At 39.4% G+C, this 14,301-nt stretch overlaps 1 protein-coding gene across 37 annotated transcripts in view; it reads right to left on the bottom strand.

Moving 5' to 3' along the window:
* Positions 1-14,301, bottom strand: part of rims2a (regulating synaptic membrane exocytosis 2a) — a 725,652-nt gene that overhangs the window by 556,847 nt on the left and 154,504 nt on the right. Inside the window, exon 1 of one of the 37 annotated variants that reach the window (XM_034173788.1) lies at positions 12,475-12,537. The exons of the other annotated variants lie outside the window; for them this stretch is intronic. The gene's annotated coding sequence lies outside the window, so the exon portion shown is untranslated. Of the gene's footprint in view, positions 1-12,474; positions 12,538-14,301 lie in introns of those variants that run through there. 37 annotated transcript variants of the gene reach the window in all.

The following is a 14,301-nucleotide window of genomic DNA, read 5'->3' as shown; positions in this document are numbered from 1 at the left end:
TGCGCACTTCCGTGCACAGTTTACAATGGTTTGCAACGAGTTTACTCTCCTGCGTGGTGGATTGCATACCGGTGCGCAGATCAAATTTGTGCAAGTGTCAAGGCAGCTTAATTCATGGAGACAAGTGCATAGTCCACAGTAACCCATGATGCCCTGGGCAAACATTGATAAGCTTACTATTGGGGAGGTGATGGTCTAGTGGTTAAGGCATTGGGCTTGAAACCAGAAGATCCTCAGTTCAAATCCCAGCCTGACTGGAAAATCACTAAGGGCCCTTGGGCAAGTGCTTTAATCCCCTATTGTGTAGTGAGCGCTTTGTATGGCAGCACCCTGACATCGGGGTGAAAGTGAGGCATTATTGTAAAGCACTTTGAGCATCTGATCCAGATGGAAAAGCGCTACATAAATGCAGTCCATTTACTATTGGCAAATGATACTTTTCCAAAGTACAGTTTGGTGAGTTTGACCTTTTGACCCCCAAATCACTAGGTTTCTTGAGGTTCACCATGCCTAACAAACATACACCAAGTTTTGTGACAATCAGGCACTTAGGATTGAAGCCATTGCACTCAAGATTTTTACAAACCACGATACAGTGACCTTAACCTTTAGGTTAAAGGTTGGTGACAACTGAAATTAGTGTGCTTATACTCCAGCAACCTTAACCTTTGACTTTTTAACCTCAAAATTAACAGGCTTCTTGGGGTCACTATGTGTAATACATATATAATATCACATGACTGACTGACAGCTTTGACATCACGTCCACCATGGTTAAAAAAAACACACATACACAAACATTACTGGTAAATTACCTGCAAATTATCAACAACCTTTTCTGCATGTATGAAAGGAAACTAACACCATACAGTCAGGGTGGTTGCCTCCAACTGTATAGCCGGGTCAACCTTGCCGGGTCACGGCGAGGTTGAACACGTTAGTCACATGCTATGTTTCACAGGTAATATGGCCCTGGAATGATGTTATAAAAATTTAAATGTCTCTTGATAGGAAAAAGGTTGCCCATCCCAATTTCGACATTCCATCTCTATCGGGGGGGCATTTAAGAAGTAGGTTATTTCTGAAAGGCCTGATAATGGACCTATGTCATCTGAAAAATATCACCCCTTTATGTTAAGAGATGAAAGAGAAAAATACAGACAAAAGGAAAGAATTTGAGCCCTTCACAGCTGCATCTGATGCACATAACAAAACCACTGCCCTCCTCTGGAGTCTACAACAAACTGCTTCCTTCTCACAGCAGCCATTTATATCATCAGTCACCGCACCTTCATTTTACAACTAAGGACACATGTTGTGGACTGACCTGCATGATATGGACACACAGGGCTGTGATGAGCTGCTATCCATGTCGCAGATGGCCTATAACGGAGCTGCTGCACAATGGAAGCTACAAATGGTGCTTGATGTGTCTCATCGCCAGTGAGGGCACGGGTTCCTCTTCAGCTGGGATCACTCTGACAGCTCTGCACCGGGCTATGAGTCAGCGGTTACGAAACCGGAGCCAGCACATCTGCTATCTAGCACCACGTCACTGTTTGCACATGAAACTTCCATGCATGTTCACAACTGTGTTCATGCAATGTGGTTCTCAAAACATTAACATTCATGTCTGGAATTTACATGACAAGTCAACCCCTCTGAGTAAATATAGGGAGCTAATCAATAATCTAAATTTGTGAGGGAAAAACCCTAATCAATCATACTTCAGCCATACGTGAGAAGTGTTAAATATGAGCAGGATGATGCTTCATTAACACTTTCCCTTCTCTGTGAGACTGTCAACAGATCGAGCCGTGAAACTGTCACATTCCATATTCCTGAATTATTCCTGACTGAATATGGACGATTCCATGTTCTATATGCACAAATGGTCCCATGCATGCACACACAAGTGCATGCATGCACATGCACCTGTGTGTGCACAAAGTCACACAGACGTAATATCCAGAGTTCTGGTCATATGTGCATGCACTCTGCAGATACACTTGCTTCCTTCTGCTCAACTCTCGGCAGCTGAACACAGGCCGGGGTTTTGGGGCTGCAGCCTTCGGGCACAGCAGCTTCTTCCTGTGTCTGCACATTCCACTGTCAGTGAACCTGCAGCTAAAAATAGAAAGCTAAAAAGCCAGTGCTCATGCACACACATGCATGCTCCCACACAGAGGATACACCAGGAGAATGTATATACTCTATTAAATGTGCTACAGGCTGTTTACTGAGGCACAGGATGAGGGGAAACAAACACAGTGCCATGGGATCAATAAATAATTTCCTTTCTAATACTTTATTTTTCAGACCATGGGCGTTTTCAGTGAAAATAATCTTCCCTCCAGCAAAAATTGTGTGCTGACACATGGTCCATATTTAGGGCTGCAGGTAGCAATTACTTTCATTATTGATTAATCTAGCCATTGCTTTTACACCTAACCAATTAATGATGTAATCTCTATTGTAGACAAATGCTAATCGCAGCTTCCCAGATAGGTTGTGGGCAAGATAGGCTGGTCACTACCTCCCTGGAGTGGCAAATGTTTTAATACAGCATTTTGGTCACCTATTTACTGGGACTTGAAAAAGTATGACAGCCATCCCCGGGTGGTAGCTGTAGCTGATTAGGGTGAAAAATTACAGTTGCACAGGAGTCAAACATATGCTCCAGTCATCTTGAGAAGTATACCCCTTTATTTGTCCGATCATAGGCAGTTTGGACTAGCTATGGCTGGATGAAATAGAGATATGGAGTAAAAATTGCAAATAATAAAGCTAATAGTAAAATAATTAGCTGGAGCAATTTCTAGTAAGTCCAGCAATGCCATCAGCACTCAGAATAAGAGCATTCATTCAGAATAACAAGAATCGAATGACAAAATGGGCAGATTTTGTCTGGAAAATGAAGAAGAACAGAGAATGTTCAACCACAAAATATCAAAGAATGAATATAGTCATGTTGTTGGCTTCTATGTCTGCCTTACAAAGTTTTTGTTCTTTCTATGGTTAAACATTGTCAGTTTGGACAAATTATTATTACTAGTATTGTTATTATTATTATTAGTAGTAGTAGTAGTACTCATTATTTCTTCAACAGAGACATGAGTGAAGGTGAAAGATGGATAATGTGTCACAATGCAATAAAAAAAAAAACTATTTCAGGTTTTAATGAGGGAAAGAGGACAAACTGTGCAGAGGGGAGCTGCAGGCTACAACAGGAGAAGGATGCTGAGGATGCAGTTGCCAGGCAGGAGGGAGGCCAAAAAACGAGGTTTGTAGATGTGGTGAGGGAGGACATGCAGGTGGCTGGGGTGACAGAAGAAGACATAAAGGAAAGGGTGAGATAGCCCGACAACTGGCCTCTCTCTCTCCTAGCCTGTGATTGGCTGGCGGCCGAGCCGCTGACGCCTCACTTTGATGTGGAGCGAGCGCTGCTCTCCTATTGGTTGTTTGGGAGCAGGAAATCTCATTTCAAAATGGAGGCCAGTATCGGCCCAATTCATAGCCGGGCTGGTTGGTGGGCTACGCAAACAGCACTGAATCCCTCTAGTGGCTGTTATACTGCATTACAACATGACTTCACTCCTGTCAACTGAACCAGCATTATCATCCTACACATAACCACAGGGCGCTACAATGAACAGCCTGCTCCAGTTTTAATTTAAATGCTCACATTCATTCATTCATTACACCCCAGCTAAACTAGTTTTGCTGTATTTACAACTTCTTGAATAGTTTATTATCCAAATATTTGTCATTTAATGGTCCAGATTATCATACATGCAGTGGCTTAAAAAGTGAATTAGGAAGGGAGGCCAGTGAGCAGGAGGCCAGCTCAGTGGAACAACAGGTGGCTGACTTCCTGCAATCTAAAGGTATTCAAATGGACTGTAATAACATTGAAGCATGCCACCCCCTGCCCAGGAGACAGGATGGAGACAAGCAAGCTGTTATAATGAGGTTTGTCAACAGAAAACATAAAATGGCATTGTTAAAACAGGGACGGAAACTCAAAGGAACAAACGTATTCATCAATGAACATCTGACCAAAAGAAACGCAGACATCGCCAGGAAAGCTCGTTTCTTAAAAAAGCAGGGAAAAATTCAACAGACATGGACATCCAACTGCAAAACATTTATCAAATTGAACGGAACACCAGAACAAGCGAAGGTTATGGTAATCAGGAACATCGAGGAACTGGACAAATACGACCAATAAGGTATGAGGACATAATCACAACACCATGACACAGACCAGAGGAACCTATTCATCTACTACATCATCTACATCTGGAGACAAGAAGGATATAACTCACAGGATTGCTGATCATGGAGAAGTAGAACTGAGAACATTTAAATACACAGACCACAATGTACTGGACTTGGAGCACGATATAGACCCGGACAATAATTTCTTCTCAAATATCAGTGACAGTTGTTGCTATTATACAGATGAACAGTTTAATCGGATCATTAAAACGGATAACAAATTATCAATAATCCATTTCAACAGCAGAAGTCTATATGCAAACTTTAACAACATTAAAGAATATTTAAGTCAATTTAAAAAAATATTTAACAGAAACATGGATCAATGAAGATAAAGGAATGGATTTTGAACTGGATGGATATGAATTTAATTGTGTAAACAGAAAGAATAAGAGTGGAGGAGGAGTGGCTGTGTATGTGGATAAGAACATGGATTACAAAATAGTAGACAATATGACAACTGTGATTGATAACTTATTAGAATGTATAACTATTGAAATATGTGAAGAAAAAAGCAAAAATGTATTAGTCAGCTGTATATATAGAGCACCAGGATCTAGTATTGAAACATTCACTGACTGTATGGGAAAAATGTTCTCAAAAACTAATCAAAAAACTGTGTTCATTTGTGGTGACTTAAATATTGATCTGCTCAATCCAAATAAGCATAAAATAACAGATGAATTGATCAGTATAATGTACAGTATGAGTTTATATCCAAAAATCACCAGGCCAAGCAGAATTACATCCCATAGTGCCACCTTAATTGATAATATATTCAGCAATGATATTGAGAATAACACTGTGAGTGGATTATTAATCAATGACATTAGTGATCATCTACCAGTTTTCATCGTTTATAATAGAAACCATCAGCGGAATCAGCCAGAGGAGAAAATAAAATACAGGCGAGTGCGGACAGAGGAAAACATGAACACACTAAAGAAGGATTTACAGGAGCAAAACTGGGAAAAGGTATACAGTGAAAGTGATGTTGATAGTGCATATGAAACTTTTTTACAAATATTTACATCATTATATGATAAAAATTGTCCAATTAAACAAGACTACAGAAAACAAAAAATCCAAGCTCGACCATGGATGACGAAAGGGTTACGAAATGCATGTAATAAGAAAAATACACTGTATAGAGAATTCATAAAACTAAAGACTAAAGAAAATAGATATAAGAAATACAAAAATAGATTAACTAATATTATACGGGTATGTAGGAAGGAATATTATAGTAACATATTATATAATAACAAAAACAATATTAAAGGAATATGGGATATATTAAATAGCATTATCAAAAATGGTAATAAAAAACAGAGTTACACTCAGTATTTCATTGATAATAATGTCAAGAAGGAAAATAAGGATGAGGTAGTCAACGGTTTTAATAATTTTTTTGTAAATATTGGACCAAGCTTGGCAGAAAAAATTCCCGATTCCCAACCTGAGGATTGGGATAATAACCTCATAGAAAGAAATCCCTGTTCAATGTTCCTCACAGCAGTGGATGGAAATGAAATTATAGACATTGTGAATAATTGTAAATATAAAACATCTATCGATTTAAATGAAATTGATATGGTGGTGGTAAAACAGGTCATTGAATGGATTGTAGAACCATTAACATACATCTGTAACTTATCATTTCAAACCGGTAAATTTCCCAATCAAATGAAAATAGCTAAGGTTGTGCCGCTGTATAAGACTGGGGATAGACACCACTTCACAAATTATAGACCTGTTTCTTTGCTTCCACAATTTTCCAAATTATTAGAAAAGTTATTCAATAATAGATTAGACAAATTCATAAATAAACATAAATTACTTACTGATAGTCAATATGGATTCAGAGCACATAGTTCAACATCACTTGCATTAATAGAATCAGTTGAGGAGATTACAAACGCCATAGACCACAAATTACATTCAGTTGGAATATTTATAGACCTTAAAAAGGCTTTTGATAAAATCAATCATGACATATTAATCAATAAACTTGAACGGCATGGGATTAGGGGGTTGGTGTTGCACTGGGTGAGAAGCTACTTAAGTAACAGAAAACAGTTTGTGAAGTTGGGGGAATATACATCATCATGCTTGGACAATGCTTGTGGCGTCCCACAGGGGTCAGTATTGGGTCCAAAACTGTTTCTAATTTATATAAATGATATTGTCAATGTTTCCAAAATATTAAAATTAGTATTATTTGCAGATGACAAGCATTTTTTTGTTCAGGGGGGATTTGCAGGAGTTACTGAGGAGGATCAGTATAGAAATGGGAAAATTGAAAATATGGTTTGACAGAAACAAATTATCATTAAACTTAAGTAAAACAAAATACATGTTATTTGGCTATTGTAATACAGACATACAGGTTCAGTTACAAGTTGAGGGGGTAGATATTGAAAGGGTACATGAAAATAAGTTTCTGGGGGTGATAATAGATGATAAGATAAACTGGAAGACTCATATAAAACATATACAAAGTAAACTGTCAAGAAGCATTTCAGTTCTAAACCAAACAAAACATATTCTGGACCACAACTCACTCCGCATTCTTTACTGCTCACTGGTTTTACCATATTTACAGTACTGTGCAGAGGTATGGGGTAATACTTATAAAGGTACAACACAATCACTATCAGTAATGCAGAAAAGAGCTATAAGAATTATTCATAATACTGGCTATAGAGATCATACAAATCCACTATTTTTACAATCCAAATTCTTAAAATTCACAGACTTGGTTCATTTTCAAACAGTACAAATCATGTATAAAGCAATAAACAATTTACTTCCAGCAAATATTAAAAATATGTTTTTTAACAGATCAGGGGATTGCAGTCTGAGGGGGAAATTTAATTTAAAGCATCAGTGGGCACGAACAACATTAAAAGGTTTCTGTATTTCTGTCTGTGGGGTGAGGATGTGGAACAGATTGGGAGTGGGGCTCAAGCAATGTCCAAGCATGAACCAGTTCAAACAGCGGTACAAAAATATGTTTTTTTCTAGGTATAGGGAGGAGGATGGGTAATGAGGGTTAGGGTGTTTTTGTTTTTTGCTTCGGCTTGTAAATATATAGTATTTTGTATATATATATATATATAGATAGATATATATCTATATATATATATATATAGATATCGGTTTTCTCTCAAAGATTCTTGAGAGGGTAGTTGTAAAACAGTTAACTGATCACCTGCAGAGGAATGGTCTATTTGAAGAGTTTCAGTCAGGTTTTAGAATTCATCATAGTACAGAAACAGCATTAGTGAAGGTTACAAATGATCTTATGGCTTCGGACAGTGGACTTATCTCTGTTCTTGTTCTGTTGGACCTCAGTGCTGCTTTTGATACTGTTGACCATAAAATTTTATTACAGAGATTAGAGCATGTCATAGGTATTAAAGGCATTGCGCTGCGGTGGTTTGAATCATATTTGTCTAATAGATTACAGTTTGTTCATGTAAATGGGGAATCTTCTTCACAGACTAAAGTTAATTATGGAGTTCCACAGGGTTCTGTGCTAGGACCAATTTTATTCACTTTATACATGCTTCCCTTGGGCAGTATTATTAGACAGTATTGCTTAAATTTTCATTGTTACGCAGATGATACCCAGCTTTATCTATCCATGAAGCCAGAGGATACACACCAATTAGCTAAACTGCAGGATTGTCTTACAGACATAAAGACATGGATGACCTCTAATTTCCTGCTTTTAAACTCAGATAAAACTGAAGTTATTGTACTTGGCCCCACAAATCTTAGAAGCATGGTGTCTAACCAGATCGTTACTCTGGATGGCATTTCCCTGATCTCTAGTAATACTGTGAGAAATCTTGGAGTTATTTTTGATCAGGATATGTCATTCAAAGCGCATATTAAACAAATATGTAGGACTGCCTTTTTGCATTTACGCAATATCTCTAAAATCAGAAAGGTCTTGTCTCAGAGTGATGCTGAAAAACTAATTCATGCATTTATTTCCTCTAGGCTGGACTATTGTAATTCATTATTATCAGGTTGTCCTAAAAGTTCCCTAAAAAGCCTTCAGTTGGTTCAGAATGCTGCAGCTAGAGTACTGACGGGGACTAGCAGGAGAGAGCATATCTCACCCGTGTTGGCCTCCCTTCATTGGCTTCCTGTTAATGCTAGAATAGAATTTAAAATTGTTCTTCTTACTTATAAGGTTTTGAATAATCAGGTCCCATCTTATCTTAGGGACCTCGTAGTACCATATTATCCCATTAGAGCTCTTCGCTCTCAGACTGCGGGCTTACTTGTAGTTCCTAGGGTTTGTAAGAGTAGAATGGGAGGCAGAGCCTTCAGCTTTCAGGCTCCTCTCCTGTGGAACCAGCTCCCAATTCAGATCAGGGAGACAGATACCCTCTCTACTTTTAAGATTAGGCTTAAAACTTTCCTTTTCGCTAAGGCTTATAGTTAGGGCTGGATCGGGTGACCCTGGACCATCCCTTGGCTATGTTGCTTTAGACGTAGACTGTGGGGGGGTTCCCATGATGCACTGTTTCTTTCTCTTTTTGCTCCGTATGCATCACTCTGCATTTAATCATTAGTGATCGATCTCTTTTTCCTGGTTCTTTCCCTCAGCCCCAACCAGTCTCAGCAGAAGACTGCCCCTCCCTGAGCCTGGTTCTGCTGGAGGTTTCTTCCTGTTAAAAGGGAGTTTTTCCTTCCCACTGTGGCCAAGTGCTTGCTCATAGGGGGTCGTTTTGACCGTTGGGGTTTTTCATAATTATTGTATGGCCTTGCCTTGCAATGTGGAGCGCCTTGGGGCAACTGTTTGTTGTGATTTGGCGCTATATAAGAAAAAAGTTGATTGATTGATTGATAGGAATCTATGTGTATATGTGGCAAAGGGTATCACTGGTTGTGGGGAAGAAGGGGTAGGGAAAAATAAGCTGATGCTTCACCCTACCCCTTTTCGGACATGTTGGGTACACAGTAGGAACTTTTTTGTTGTTGTCTTCACTGATCTATCTTGTAATTGTTGTTGTATCAAATGTTCGAAATAAACAGTTTTCATTCATTCATTCATTCAATTAAAGGTTGTAGCTGTAGTAGTTGTGATTTATCAAAAACATTTTGACCCAAACTCACATAAATAAATGAAAGGTGCAGTGTGTTATATTTAGGGGTGTTTATGGATGGAGCCCCTCATGGAAGCTCCCATATAGATACAGTAGCCCAAAACAGACATACTGTACTTACAGCTGCTGGAAGACTGAAGAACAAAAGATAAGGAATTAGCGGTTGCTCTGCCATACGCCAGTGACTGGTTGCTAGTGCAGGCTAACGAGTTTGAGAACTCTTATTTATGTTTAATGGAGGCTCACATAGTTGATTATCACAAGAGAGGACAAGGGAGCGTGAATCCTTATCGTCAAGAAGCAAAAACGTGAAGGGAAACAAAATTGTGACCAGTGGCTGCAATATGCAATCTACAATTTCACCACTAGATGGCACTAAGTCCTGCAGACTGTAGCTTTCAGCATTTGTCATCATATTGAAAATCTGCTATTAATATATGTCAGCTTTTGTACTTTAGTGGCAGGGAAACACAAACAGCTGTTTTTTTTTTTCATTGAAAAGCTGTAAAATATATAATATTTACCAATGAATATAATGAATATGTGACCATTTTTCACATTTAAAAACACAATTTCCACTAATACATATCTTTTAGGTGGTCTGTTGAAATTTACAGAAATGTATTTAATCAGATTTTTAGAAACATTAGATGAGCGACTGTTCATCAGAACCTGTGTTTGTGTTGCCATATACAGACCAAAACACCAGCAAGACCCTTTGTAGAGTTTTGAAACTTGGTTGAGACTGGTTTCTTTAAAGATACAAAAACCCCAGGTTTCATTTTTGTTGGAATAACAATGTTTAGACATTTCATATGCCATTTTATGTTCAGTAATTCTGAAAATGCTAAATATCAAACATTATATGTTTCTCTAGAATCTATTGTGCTTTAAATGACTGTATATTAAAATTTGTAGCTAAACCTGCTGTGTGAACACTCAGGCGATGCATTCTTGAAACTTTTTCCTTCTTTCAACAGATCTTGTTCAATCAGGATCACCAAAAATACATTTGTTGTAGATCTACAGATTAAAGTGGTACAAGTTTTCTGTTGTTGGTTATAGCGGGAGAACTCCACCCAGAAAGGAACTGGATAGGATTGAGCTTGAATCCAGGACCTTCTTGTTGTGAGGCCACACAGTGCGATCCGCTGGCCCGCCTGTGATGCATACTTAAAACGACGACGCAGGACTGTGAAAAATGAGCCGTTTTCGATGGTTGCTTGAAATAGAAATGAGCTGCTCCTGCTACCTGAGGTGTAATGTGATCACTGAACAGATTGTGTTGCTGTGACAAGCCATGTGGGCGTGTCTCAGTGCATGCAGGAGTGTGGATTTCTGTGACTTATGTCACAAGAGTGTAAAATAAGGTGTCTCACTCCTACATTTTGAGGTGAGCTCAGTCAGCTTTCCAATAAAGAAAGAACTGTGGAAATCTTTAATAACAGAACTCAGAGGAGAATAAAAAGAGGTGGCACCTGCTGGAATATTGATGTGGTGGTAAATGAAGTGTCATGGGTATTGTGTAGCTTCACGGTTTGTCTGCTTCACATGAACCAAGGTGAACTGAACTACCTATTAAAGACTCATTGTTTAGAAAAGGGAGTGGTTCCCACAACATCCTGGTCTGGACCAGGTCCAGCTGAAGCTCACAGACATCAACATGGATAGTTCCTAATACAGTGTGGAGTTCATTATTGCCATGACATTATTGCTACTAACCTATAAAATTATTCATGGTCTGGCACCTCCCTACCGAGCTGACCTAATTAAACCTTACGTACCGGCCTGGGCTTTACGTTCTCAGGGTGCAGGACTACTTTGTGTCCCTAGGGTGAATAAGAAGTCTGCGGGTCACAGAGCTTTCTCTTATCGTGCCCCTGTTCTGTGGACTGATCTCCCTGCGTCAATAAAACAATCAGATTCTGTGGAGATTTTCAAGTCCAGACTTAAGACACTTCTTTTCCCTTTCGTATGGCTAGCATACCGGTACAGTTTTGTTTTATGCTTTTTACTCTTTTAATTCATGTTATTAGTAACTGGGGTGGGCCACGGCCTCAACTTTACCTAAATTCTGGGTCTTTTAGTGAAGCTTGGGGTTAGCGGCCGGTGATCACCTTAGTATTTCTTCTGTTTTTCTTGTTGTTTAATGCTGACAAATTATACAATATTTTTTGTCTTTCTGATGCCTGATTCTGTTTTTTCTCTGTTTAAGGTGCAGCTCCATCCAGAGATGGGAGTTGTGTTTGTGTTGGCGATCCTCCTGTCCTGTGCACCAACAGCAATTCTTGTATATTCGTCCGTGAATTATTTCTGTCATTTATGTCTGTCGCATCGCCCAAGCAGAGGGTCACCCCTTTGAGTCTGGTCTGCTTGAGGTTTCTTCCTCAGAGGGAGTTTTTCCTTACCACTGTTGCTCTGGGGGTTAGTAAGGTTAGACCTTACCTGTGTGAAGCGCCTTGAGGCAACTCTGTTGTGATTTGGTGGTATATAAATGAAAATAAATTGAAAATTGAAAAAATGACTATAATCACAGGCCCTGGAATTAATAATGTCAACCTCAGTGGAGGTGAAAGAAAATGTGAAAATTAAAATGGACTATTTTTAGTGTGGACACGGACGACATGCAGCACTGAAACTAATTGGGTAATGATTTGCTTATGGATATATGATTGAAATCAGGTTCATTCGTGCACAATGAAAGAGGAGCGTTTGGCTGCATGCACCAGCTCTTCTTGCACGTGGTCAATTACATTTTAATGAGCTGCTAATGTCAGTGCGTGAAGCAGCCATAATAAAAATATAATAGACATGATGAATATTTATGCTCTTTATTTGAAGTTCAGACACATGAGGAAAAAGAAAAAGAGGAACACTGAGCGAATTCGAAAATGCATTGACATAAATGTACCCCCCCCCCACACAGTTTTACGAGATCAATTAGATTTCGGTGGTATTTTCCTGCCCTGTGTGTGTGTGTTGCTGACTGATGGCTGACCCGGTTTGCAGCTGCGCAAACGTGTAAAACAAACTGAAAAACGGCAGCGTCGGTGCTCAGTGGTCTTACCCATGGTGCCGCTGACGGGAAACTGCGTGTCACGTCGTCCTTTAATTGCTTTAATCAACGTGTGGCCGAGCGGCGGCAGAAAGGCGACCGGCGGCGGTCCGACCTTCAGCACCGCGGACAGCCGTCAAGGTTACCGATCGTCCCCTCCGGATCCCACGGCGCGCTCACAAACCACACGTTTCCAGCTCGGACACCGGATCCATCGGTGCAAACGATCCAGCACTCGACGTCAACAGCAGCAGGCGTCGAATCATCCCGTTTTCAGAGCGGCTGATCAGCTGACTGACAGTCTGTGACGGAGCTCAGCTCGGCACCAACAGCTCCCAGACAGACTGACTGTCTGTCTGTGTCAATTCACGAAGCTTACAGACATCCTCCTCCGCCTTTACTGGACTCATCCCTCCGATCAGCGGACAGACGTCAGGAAATCCGTGGCGGATTCTTACTATAACTTGGAGACCTCTTTCAGCAAGATGGTGCTTAAAAAAAATTTTGATCAATGTGAAACAATCTTTTCAGACGATCTTCTTTAAAATTGCTGAATGAATAAACATTATCAAATCAAAGTCTTAATTGCATTTTTGGTGTTGATTGGATATGAATTGATAATGGATCATTTAGTTCATTTTGTGCACCAAGATGCAATTATTACTGGTCAATGGTGCGTGAAAATGAAGAGTTATTTTTGGGAGTACTAATCAGTTTCGGGTTGTCATTCTATCTTTACAATGTGATGGGGTTTTTTTCAAGAATTTGATCATCAAAAAATATTTCATCCTATCACCGTTAATATTGGTGGGCTGACAAGTCTGAATAATCAACAGAACGAGTTTTTTATTGATATATAAGCAGAAGAAAATGGATGGATGGATGGATGTATGTTGTAATATTAGAAGAATAAAGCCGTTTGGAATGGTTATACTTTCACAAGAAAGTTGTAATTTTATAATAATAAAATGTTAATTTTCCCAGAAAATAAACATAAGGACTGTTTTCCATTTCAGTATATTTTTCACACTATGATTCTTTGCTTCTTTTTTTAAGTTGTAATCCAGCTGCAGTTTTCACTGAACTTGGAGAACAAGCAGCAGGGGCCTTGACGGCCAGTAGACAACGAGGCTTTGAAAATAAAAGAAGCGGACAGTCAAAATCATTTGAAGCTATGCAGCCTCAACACCTGCTCCATCATGCTTGTGATGAGGTGGCAGGTGGTAGGCAAATCTTTATGACATTAGAAATCAAGCTGCATTTTAAGTTTATCTTGTGCATCTAAGTTAACCAAATTTTAATCAGTTTATCTGTATTATATGTTTTGAGTTAGGTTAAACTGGAAAGACCCCTTCACACATAGTATGAATAAGTACAACTCTGGGCGACTCATGGCGGAACAGCTTGTTTGAGCGAACCATGAAAAAAATCACGCCGACAGGTAGGTATGCACAATGCCGCCACGACATGCACACAGGAACACAGTGCAAGCAGCTACACCACAACATGCCACTGATGTGGAGAATAAAAAAAAAAACAGCTGGATGCCGTGCTTTGTTCCATCGCCTGCCATGCACTCTACGCTGGACGCTGCATATATAAAACAATTATTTTGTAGCGGATTAATAATTTTCTCTGCAAGTTGTCTGGTGAAAATGGCTCTGATCGGTTCCTGAATCACAGAGGACCTCTCCAGCAGTGCCATGCGCGCACGCTGAATGAGCTGGAAAAAGCATTTTGAGCATTTTGCATTGTCATGGCTTGGCAATTGCATTTTCTTTCGTTCTTGTGTGCAGCTGTTAACGTATGTTTATGATAGATTTAACATCTCGTTCTAAT

The sequence above is a fragment of the Thalassophryne amazonica genome, chromosome 7 (assembly GCF_902500255.1).
Source record: "Thalassophryne amazonica chromosome 7, fThaAma1.1, whole genome shotgun sequence".
NCBI lineage: Eukaryota > Metazoa > Chordata > Actinopteri > Batrachoidiformes > Batrachoididae > Thalassophryne > Thalassophryne amazonica.
Note: the sequence above shows the minus strand (reverse complement) of the source record. Positions and strands in the feature narration are given on the sequence as shown.